Here is a 10,958-nt window from a genome sequence, read left to right on the forward strand (position 1 = left end):
AACATCATGTGTGTTCTCTTTTGATTGGGGTACCTTACTCAGGATGATATTTTCTAATTCCATCTATTTATTTAAGAATTTCATGAAGTCATTGTTTTTAATAGCTGAGTAGTACTACATTGTGTAAATGTACCACACTCTCTATTTCCATTCTTCTGTTGAAGGATATGTGGCAGAATTTTGAGATTCTGCCTATCCTAAAAGCTGCTATGAACATAGTAGTGTATGTCTCCTTGTTCATATTGGAGCATCTTTTGGGCATATGCCCAGAAATGGTGTACCTGGGTCCTCAGGTAGTACTATATCCAATTTTGTGAGGAACTGCTAGACTTATTTCCAGAATGGTTGTACCAGCTTGTAATCCCACCAAGTTGGAGGAGTGTTTCTCTTTCTCCACATCCTCTCCAGTATGTGCTGTCACCTGAGATTTTGATCTTAGCTATTCTAACAGGTATCAGGTAGAATTTCATGGTTGTTTTGATTTGCATTTCCCTCATGGATATTGATGCAAATATATTCAATCGAATTCTAGCAAGCAGAGTCAAAGAATATGTCATAATGATCATCCATGATGATCAAATAGGCTTCATCCCAGGGTTGCAAGGATGTTTTAATACATAGAAATCCATCAACTTAATCCCTCTATATAAAGAAACTCAAAGGAAAAAACACATGATCATCTCATTAGCGGTTGACAAAGCATTTTGCAAAATTCAAAATTCCTTCACGTTAAAAGTCATGGAAAGTTGAGGTATTCAAGGCCCATACCTAAACATAGTCAAAGCCATATCCAGCAAACCAGGAGCCAACATCAAACTAAATGGAATCAAACTTGAAGCAATTAAACTAAAATCAGGGAGTAGACAAGGCTGACCACTCTCTTCCCACTTATTCAATATAAGACTTGAAATTTAAGCCAGAGCAATGACAAAACAAACAGAGGTCAAAGGGAAACAAATAGGAAAGTAAGAAGTCAAAATATCACTATTTGTAGGTGGTAAGATAGTATACTGAAGTGACCCAAAAAGTTCCACCAGAGAACTATTAAGCCTGATAAATAATTTGAGCAAAGTGGTTGGATATAAAATTAACTCAAAGAAATCAGTAGCCTTCTTCTACTTAAAGGATAAACAGGTTGAGAAAGAAATTAGAGAAATGACACCCTTCACACATAACATAAAATACCTCAGTGTGACTCTAACCAAGCAAGGGAACAATCTGTGTGACAAGAACGTAAGGTCTCTGAGGAAAGAAACTGAAGAAGACCTCAGAAGATGGAAAGACCTCCCATGCTCATGGATTGGCAGATTAATATAGTAAAAATGGCCATTTTGCCAAAAGAAATCTATAGATTCAAATGCAATCCCCATGAAAATTCAAATAAGTTCTACAAAGAGTTAGAAAGAATAATTTGCCAATTCATTTGAATAACAATAGACAGAGGATAGTGAAAATTTTCTTCAACAATAAAAGAAATTCTGTGGGAATCACTATTCCTGACTTCAAGCTGTATTACAGAGCAATAGTAATACAAACTGTATGATATTGGTACAGAGACAGGCAGGTAGATCAATGGAGTAGAATTGAAGACACAGAAATGATCACACGCACCTATGGTCACTTGACCTTTGACAATGGGGGTAAAATCATCCAGTGGAAAAAAGATAGCATTTTCAAAAAATGGTGATAGTTCAACTGGAGGTCAGCATGTAGAAGAATGCAAATGAATCCATTCTTATTACCCTGTAAAAAGCTTAGTCCCAAGTGTATCAAGGACTTTTTCATAAAACCAGGTACACTCAAACTAATAGAAGAAAACGGGGAGAAGAGCCTAGAGAGAGGCACTTGGGAAAAATTCCCAAACAAAGCACCAATGACTTATGTTCTAAGATGAAGAACCAACAAATGGGACCTCACGAAACTGCAAAGCTTCTGTGAAGCAAACGGTTCTTTCATCAGGACAAAACGGCAATCAAAAGATTGGGAAACGATCTTTACCAAGCCCGCATCCAATAGAGGGCTAGTATCCAATATATACAAGGAACTCATGGAGTTTAACCCTAGAGAGCCAAATAACCCTATCAATAAAGTATTCTCAGCTGAGGAATATGAAATACCTAAGAAGTACCTAAAGAAATGTTCAACTTCCTTAATCACCAGGGAAATGCAAATCAAAACAACAATGAGATTCCACCTCACACCAGCCAGAATGGCTAAGATCAAAAACTCAGGTGACTAAAGATGATGGCGAGGATGTGGAGAAAGAGGAACACTCCTCAATTGTTGTTGGGATTGCAAGCTGGTACAACCAATCTGGAAATCAGTCTGGAGTTTCCTCAGAAAATTGGACTTTCTACTAACTGAGGACCCAGATATACCACTACTGGGCATATACCCAAAAGATGCTCCAACATATAGCAAAGACACATGGTCCACTATGTTCATAGCAGCCATATTTATAATAGCCAGAAACTTGAAAGAACCGAGATGCCCTTCAATAGAGGAATGGATACAGAAAATGTGGTATATCTACACAATGGAATACTGCTCACCTATCAAAAACAATAACTTCATGAAATTCATAGGCAAATAGATTGAACTAGAAAATATCATCCTGAGTTAGGTAACCAAATCACAGAAAAACACACATGGTTTGAACTCACCGATCAGTGGATATTAGCCCAAAAGCTTGAATTACCCGATACAATCCATAGACCACATGAAGCTAAAGGAGAACGACAAAATTGTTTAGTCCTTCTTTAAATGTACAAAAAATATTCATAAGAGGAGATATGGAGACAAAATTTGAAACAGAGACCCAAGGAATGGCCATTCAGAGCCTGCCCCACATGGGGAATCTGGCATGCATATATATCCACTAAACCTGACAATATTGATGAAACCAAAAAGTACATGCTGACAGGAATGGGATACAGCTGTCTCTTGAGAGGTTCAGCCACAGCGCAAAAAATACAGAGAAGAATGCTAGCATCAAACTATTGAACTGAGAACTGAGTACCCATTGGAGGAGTCAGAGAAAAGGTTGAAGAAGCTGAAAGGGCTTGCAAATCATTAAGAACAACTATACCAATGAACCCAGTGTTCCCAGGGATTAAACCACTACCCAAAGTGTACACATGGACAGACTCATAGTTTCAGGTGCATATATAGCAGAGGATGGTCTTGTGCACCAATGGGAAGAAAAGCCCTTGGTCCAGCCAAGGCTGGACACCCCATTCTAGGGGAATGCCAGGGTGGGGAGGCAGGAAGGGGGATGGTTTGGGAGTGTGAACACTTTTACAGAAAAAGAGAATGGGGGATGGGATAGGAGATTTATGGAAGGGAAACCGCGAAAGGGTATAACATTCAAAATGTAAATCAAAAATATCCAATAAAAAATAAGTAATACAGTATTAAACATATGTTGATAAGATTTGAGATAAGTTTTTTTAAAAAGGGAAATACTGGTTTTGACTCTTCTTTGAAATTCTTGTAGAATTCTGGGCTAAAACCACCTGGCCTTGACTTTCTTTGCGTGTTAGATTTTGGATTTTCTGATTCTTTTTCGGTAGGAGTTATAGATTTATTTAAATTATTTATGTAATCTTGGTTTAACTTTGATATTTCAGCGGTACCTATTAAGAAAAGTGTACATTTCTTTTCTTTCAATTTGGCAAAGTACAGTAATTTAAATTCTGTCGTTACGATTTTCTTGATTTTCTTGGTTGCTGTTGTTATCAACCTCTTTTGTTTCTGATATTTTTTTTTTTGATTTGGAAATTCTTTCTCTGCCTCTTAGTTGTTTTCTATAAATATTTGTCTATCTTGCTTTCTCAGTGAACCAACTCTGTTTCATAGACTCTTTCTCTTTATTTTATGAATTTCACTCATCAGTTTGATTATTTCCGGTTACCTACTTCTCTCTGTGCTTACTTCTTTATGTTCTAGAGCTTTCAGTTGTACTGCTAAGTTGCTAGTATGCAATTCCTCCAAACTTTTTTATGTAGGCACTTAATGCTATAAACTTCCCTTCTAGCATTATTTTTATACTTAAACATATTTTATTGGCTATTTTATTTATCAACATTTCAAGTGTCATCCCCCTTCCTGATTTTCCCTCTTAAACCTCCCTATCCCATTACCCCAACCCCTACCTCCATGAGGGTGCTCCTCCACCCACCCACCCATTCCCTTCTGCCTCTCTGACCTGGCATTTCCCTATATTGTGGTGTCAAGTCTTCCCAAGATCTAGGGCCTCTCCTCTCATTGATGACTGCATCCTCTGTTAGATATGTGGCTGGATTCATGTGTCACTTCATGTGTATTCTTTGGTTGGTGGTTTATTCCCTTGGAGCTCTGGAATTTCTGGTTGGTTGGCATTGTGTTTCTTCCTGTGAGGTTGCAAACATTCTCAGCTACCTCAGCCCTTTCTCTAACTCCTCCACTGGGGACACCATTCTCAGTCCACACTATTTTCATGTGTCCAATAAGTTTAGTTATACTCTATAATTATTTTATTGAGTTCTAGAAAACATTTCATTTCTTTCTTTAATTATGTCTTGACCTATTCTTCATTGAGTAGATAGAGTTGTTCAATTTCCATTTATTTTAAACTTTCTATTTTTGCTGTAGTATTGATAGCTAGCTTTAATTCATGGTGGTCCTATAAGATCCAGTATGTTGTTTCGATTTTCTTTTATCAGGTGAGACTGAGTACAAGGACAGTTTTGGCATATGTTCCATGAGCTACGGGGCTAAATGCATATTTCTTGCCTATCTGCTATGGTGAAATGTTATGTGACTACTTGTTAGGTACACTTGGTTTATAATGTCTGCTGGCTCCTAGTATTCTGCTGTTTAGATTATTGATTGGATGACCTGGTCATTGGTGAGAGTTGGGTTCTGAAGTCCCTCACTATCAGGACGTGAGGGTCAATGTGTGCTTTAAGCTCAAATAGTATTTCTATTATATATATATGGTTGTCCTTATGCTGGCAGCATTGATGTTAAATTTTTACATGACATTTTGGAGTATTTTTCCTTTCATAAATATGCAGTGTCTTTCTCCATTATTTTGATTAATTATGGTTTAATGTTTCAATGATTTCACTATTTTTCTATTTATATTCATTTGCTTGGAATTTATTTTCCAACCCTTTTCCCTGAGGTGAAATCTATTCTTGTCATTGAGGTATATTTCTTGGGTGGAATAGACAGACTTGATTACTATTTTCACTGTATCACCTTCAATGCCAGAATGTCACTTGGATAAACCATTTAATACACAATGGCAAAGTATGTTTAGGGCCAGAAGTTGATGGAAGTTCAATCATAGTTCTAAGCAAAACTTCATTTAATAATTTTAGTGAGAGTAAAGACAGGTACTCAACTTTTAAAACCAAAGTCCTCATTTGAATAGAATGGTATCAAAACACAGACCAATTTTGTCTTGCTATAAAATCATAAGAATTTTTGTTTTCAATTTTATGTAATAAAATCAATGTGCTTATGTAAAAGCAAAAAAATACGAGTGTGTAGTAAAAATTACAATTCATATCCCATCGTAACCTGAATCCTGAATCACGAGATTGAAATAGGTTTAATGTTGCTTAAAACAATGGTATTTGCAGAGCAAACTATACTTGTGTTCACCCAAGCTGTAGTGAAAACCCAGTGAAACAGAATTACTGCCATGGCTGCCTCAGAATTGAATGGATATTAGGGTGGTTATACATTTAGAAAACCAGAACAACCACCAAATATTTCACATATCTTACACACACACACACACACACACACACACACACACACACACACACACAGACACACACACAGAGAGAGAGAGAGAGAGACAGAGACAGAGACAGAGACAGAGAGAGAGACAGAGACAGAGACAGAGAGAGAGAGAGAGAGTAACTTGATCATTGACATGATCATGTCATGCTTGATGAACTCAGGAAAAGCACACTATTCTATGCCTTAAAATTGTATAGTAGTTTGGTTAAACCTGTCACAGTGTGAAATAAAGGACAATTTCTGTGACAAAATTAGTCTCTTACAGTAAATAAATATTTATGGTTTGGAAATTTACAGTGCCCAGTGGAACCAATTTGTAATTCTGTCCAAACCTACAGTAAGGAAACCTCTTCCTTGCCTCCAGTGAACCCTGATGCCCTGGTGGGAATTGCAGTTCTTCAGTCCTTCCTTAGGAGAAAATCAGGCAATGGTATAAATGTTCTTCATGGAATGAAAAGTCATATAAACATGGTTTGCTCTGCTTAGTCATGAAACTTCCAGACAAATCATGATGAGCACAATCACTGCACATGGTCCTATTGTCTTGTACTATTGTGCTTTTCCTGCTTTAGAACACTCAACACTTTATAAGGACCTTAGCTTTTTGTTTTTCTTGAAATGGGTAAGAAACAAATGAGTTGTGTAGTTTTCACCATGCTTTCCATAGAAAATTAAGAAGTCATTTTAATTCATAATTATTTTATACAGCTGCTGTAAATGAAGATAGCAACAACTAAAATTTGCCTGAATATTTCAGTTCATGACTAAATATCAATGGGAAAATAGTTCTAATTATTCTCTTCAACATTTTAGAAATCTTTTTACCTCACTAACTTTACTTTTAGCTGTGACCCTGGCATTAACAGTCATATTTCCTGATTATAATGACTTAAATTCTCCTGAAGTAGTTTGTTAACTCAAAATTTAATATGAAATCCTAATGATTTTCATATAAGGAATAATTATGATGATTTTGGTAGGAGAGCCACTCTTTAATTATTTTATGCGTGATATATTATCTACAAACGTATGCAGGGCAGACTTTACATACAGAATGTTTTCATCATGTAGTATAGCTTGATATATATCTAGATATATGTTTATGTAACTATTAATAAATACATATTCGACTATGACAAAGATATTTTGGCTACACTTTCCTTCATTAAAGGTTTGTTACCCTCCACATTTCAAGCAATCTGAGAATTGTATCTCTTGGTGTGCTTTGCGCTCTATGAAAGAAACTACCTCCATAAAAATCACCCTAAAATGTATTATTGGCATGGTGTAAACATCATCTGTATGCAAAATTGATTTGGAACAATTTTATTTCATTAATCAAAATAAGAATAGAATCAAGCCTTCAAAATTGTTATATAGAAAGGTGGATATGTGTTCTTAAATCAAACTAAAAGATTTGCAGAAAAACGTTTTGAATTTGTTTTTACATCAAAAAGATATTAAATAAACACAGGAAAAAACAAATCCACTGACCATATACATTCAAATACATCAACTACAAAAAGTTAATGAAATCAAACTTAATGTGTCTGTTTTTAAAATGTATATTCTAGAGAAAATATACTTTGAGTCTTTAAAACAAGACATGTTTTTGCCAGATCAGTAATAGTTAATAAATAGCAAAGCTAAGACAAACATTGAAAACCAAGCATCAGAAACGTGTTTTTCTAAATATATTTTAAGTGTGGATTTAAATAAACTTTGATTTACATATTTTATTTTAATTTGGTAAATACATCATATTTATATCATTTCCTCTTTCTCTTCTTCCTCCAAATATTCTTACTCATAGTCTCTCTCTAAATATTCTCATGTATTTAGGAATATACATATATATATTTGTGTGTGTGTGTATTTGTATGTTTGTGTGATGACTTGTGTATTATATGTGTATATGTATTATATATGGTGTGTATTTATATGTATTAAGTTACATGTGTTTATATTATATAGTGTAATATATAGAGAGATATAGATGTGTGTGAATACTATTAAGGAGAAAGAGGCATTTTTCCATTTTCAGTCATACGTGATTTCTTCTCTATTCTTTCTCTTTTTCTAGATAAATCCATCTGTCTTTGTTAGCCACTGCCTGCTTCTCTTTCTCCATTTTAGGTTTTATTCAACCAAGTCTCCCATTCCTTGCTGGTTGTGCTTTTTCTCTTGCTAGTGCTTTCCTCTTCTCCTCTTACTTTTTTATTTGCTTTCATGGTTTATTTTGTTTATATACATTTCTTTACTTCTTTTCTTGTATTGGATATTTTCTTATTAGCATGTTAGATATTGTCCCCTTTCCCAGTTTCCACTTCGGAAAAGCCCCATACCTTCCCCTAACCCTGCTTCCATGAGGATGCTCTCCCACCCAGCCACCACTCAGTCTGCCTCCACACCCTGGCATTCCCCTACACTGGGCTTCAAATGATTTTCCCCTTCACAGTTTCTCTTCCACAAACCAATTATCCCAACTCCCCTCCCTCCTGCATTTGTGAGGGTGCTTCCCCCACCCACTTCCTCCTCACCTCCCTAGCATTCCCCTACACTGGATCATTAATGATTTACAGGACCAACAGACTCCCCTCCCATTGAGCCAGAAAAGGCAATCCCCTCCTATAAATGCAGCTGGAGCCACGGGTCCCTCCAAGTGTACTATTTGAATGGTGATTTAGTCCCTGGGAGCTCTGGGTGGTCTGGTTAGTTGATATTGTTCTTCTTAAGGGGTTGCAATACCATTCACTTCCTTCTGTCCTTCCTTTAACTCTTCGATTGCTGATGCCATTCTCAGTCTGATGGTTGGCTGTAGCATCTGCCTCTGTATTTGCCAGGTTCTGACAGAGCACCTCAGGAGCCTATATCAGGCTCCTGTCAGCATGCACTTCTTGGCATCCATGATATTGTCTGGGTGTGGTGTCTGTATATAGGATGGATCCCTAGGTGGAGCAGTCGCTGCATGGTTTTCCTTCAATCTGTGCTCCATTTTTGTCCCTGCATATTCTTTATACAAGAGAAATTCTGGGTCAATATTTTGGAGTTGGGTGGGTGGCCCCCTCCCTCAACCGGAGGCTGTGCCTAACCACTAAAAATGTTTTTTACAGGGTCTATCTCCTTTTGTTGTTTGTTTCGGCTAATGTCATCCCCATTGAGTCCTGGGAACTACTTGAATCCCTGGCATCAGGAACCTTCAGAAATTACCCTGTTTCCGACTCTTCCACTGCTACAAATCTCCATTCAAATTCCTTACCCTCTCTACTTCTTCCCCATCTCCTCCCAGACCTGATCCTACCCCTTTAACTTTCTCCTCCCTCTCCCTCAATCTCCTATGATTATTTTGTTTCCCCCTCCTGAGTAGGAGTGAAATATCCACACTTTGGTCTTCCTTCTTGGGTTACATATGATTTGTGAATTTTATCATGGGTAGTCTGAGCTTCCTTGGCTAATATCCGCTTATCAGTGAGTATATACTATGTGTTTTTGTTGTTGTTGTTGTTGTTGTTGTTTTGTTTTGTTTTGTTTTTGGTGACTGTATTACCTCACCCAGAATGATATTTTCTAGTTCCATCCATTTGCTTACAAATTTTGTGAAGTCATTGTTTTTTATCGCCAAGTACTAATCTATTGTGTAAATGTAATACATTTTCTGTATCCATTCACTGGGTAATTTTCAGCTTCTGGCTATTATAAATAAGGCTGCTATGAACATAGTCGTTTATGTGCCTTGTTATATGTTGGAGCATCTTTTGGGTATATGCTTAGTAGTGGTATAGCTGGTCCAATTTTCTCAGGAACGTTCAGACTGGTTTCCAGAGCAGTTTTATCAACTTGCTATCCTGGCAAAAATGGAAGAATGTTCCTCTTTCTCCAAATCCTTGCCAGTGTCTGCTGTCACCTGAGTTTTTGATCTTTGGCATTCTGACTAGTGTGAGGTGGAATCTCAGGGTTCTTTTAATTCACATTTCCTGATGGCTAAAGTTGTTGAGCATTTCTTTAGGTGCTTCCTGGCCATTTGAGATTCCTAAGTAGAGATTTCTTTATTTAGCTCTGTAGCCCATTTTTAATAAATGTCTTTGTTTCTCTGGAGTCTACCTTCTTGTGTTATTTGTATATTTTGGGTGTTTGCCTTCTAGCTCATGTAGACTTGGTAAAGATCTATCTTTTCCAAATCTGTAGATTACCATTTTGTGCTATTGACAGTGTACTTTGCCTAAGAAAAGCTTTTCAATTTTATGAGCTCCCATCTCTATAAAAGCTTTTCCTTAGATGTCCTACAGGTAAAAGACTACAATAGTCAGGGACAACAAAACAATTGTGAACTCTCCTCCATACAATTTAGAACACCTAGCATCTAAGCAAGGCCCTCTCATTTCCACCATTCACTGCTATTTCTGATCGCATGCAAAATACAACTTTCAGCAAACCATTAAACTGTTCTTGAATTTTCGCCTGAGTTCTTGTTTTATTAATCAAGTAAAACTAACTCATACCACAGTGAAGTGAATGTTTGACTACTTGTAAAAAATCAGTCACATTTCAGACCTCAGACATGATGATTTCCAGGGTATGCTTGGCCATTTTCAGTCTTTAAAATTCTCTTAATTTCAACACTCAGGGATCTCTTGTCACTTGCTCCCAAAGACACTTTACATTGCCTTCTGACAGCATATTTATCTGTTTTATTCTTAATATGTACCCATCATTAAAACCACATTCTTCAAATATCTCATCCAGTTCTTGTTTGTATTATTACTGTGTCTTTCCTTTGGTTTTTCCTTTAAGTAACATGGAATTGCGAAATGATTGGTTTTAACACAGAAATTCTGGAGTTATCAGTAATTGGCTTGTAAAACATAGTAACAAGAATAGAGCTATGTAGTCAAATCTGATCATTAGTGTTAAACCTTATCCTTTCTTTAATTATATTAACATGCTCAAGATTTTTATGGGAATAATGAGTTGAAATAATACCTTCACTCTGAAGAAAAGTTTTTATTGTATATTGTGATATTAAATGAGATATGGCTGTCTTCCTGATAAGTACGTAGTTGTATTGTAAATTCAACTACCCAACATTTTATTTTACAAATTTTAGTGACTGCTGTGTGCATTAATCATTTTTCCTTTCAGGGACATCTAGTGAGAACATAGGA

The sequence above is a fragment of the Rattus norvegicus genome, chromosome 11 (genome assembly GCF_036323735.1).
Source record: "Rattus norvegicus strain BN/NHsdMcwi chromosome 11, GRCr8, whole genome shotgun sequence".
In the NCBI taxonomy this organism is placed as follows: Eukaryota; Metazoa; Chordata; class Mammalia; order Rodentia; family Muridae; genus Rattus; species Rattus norvegicus.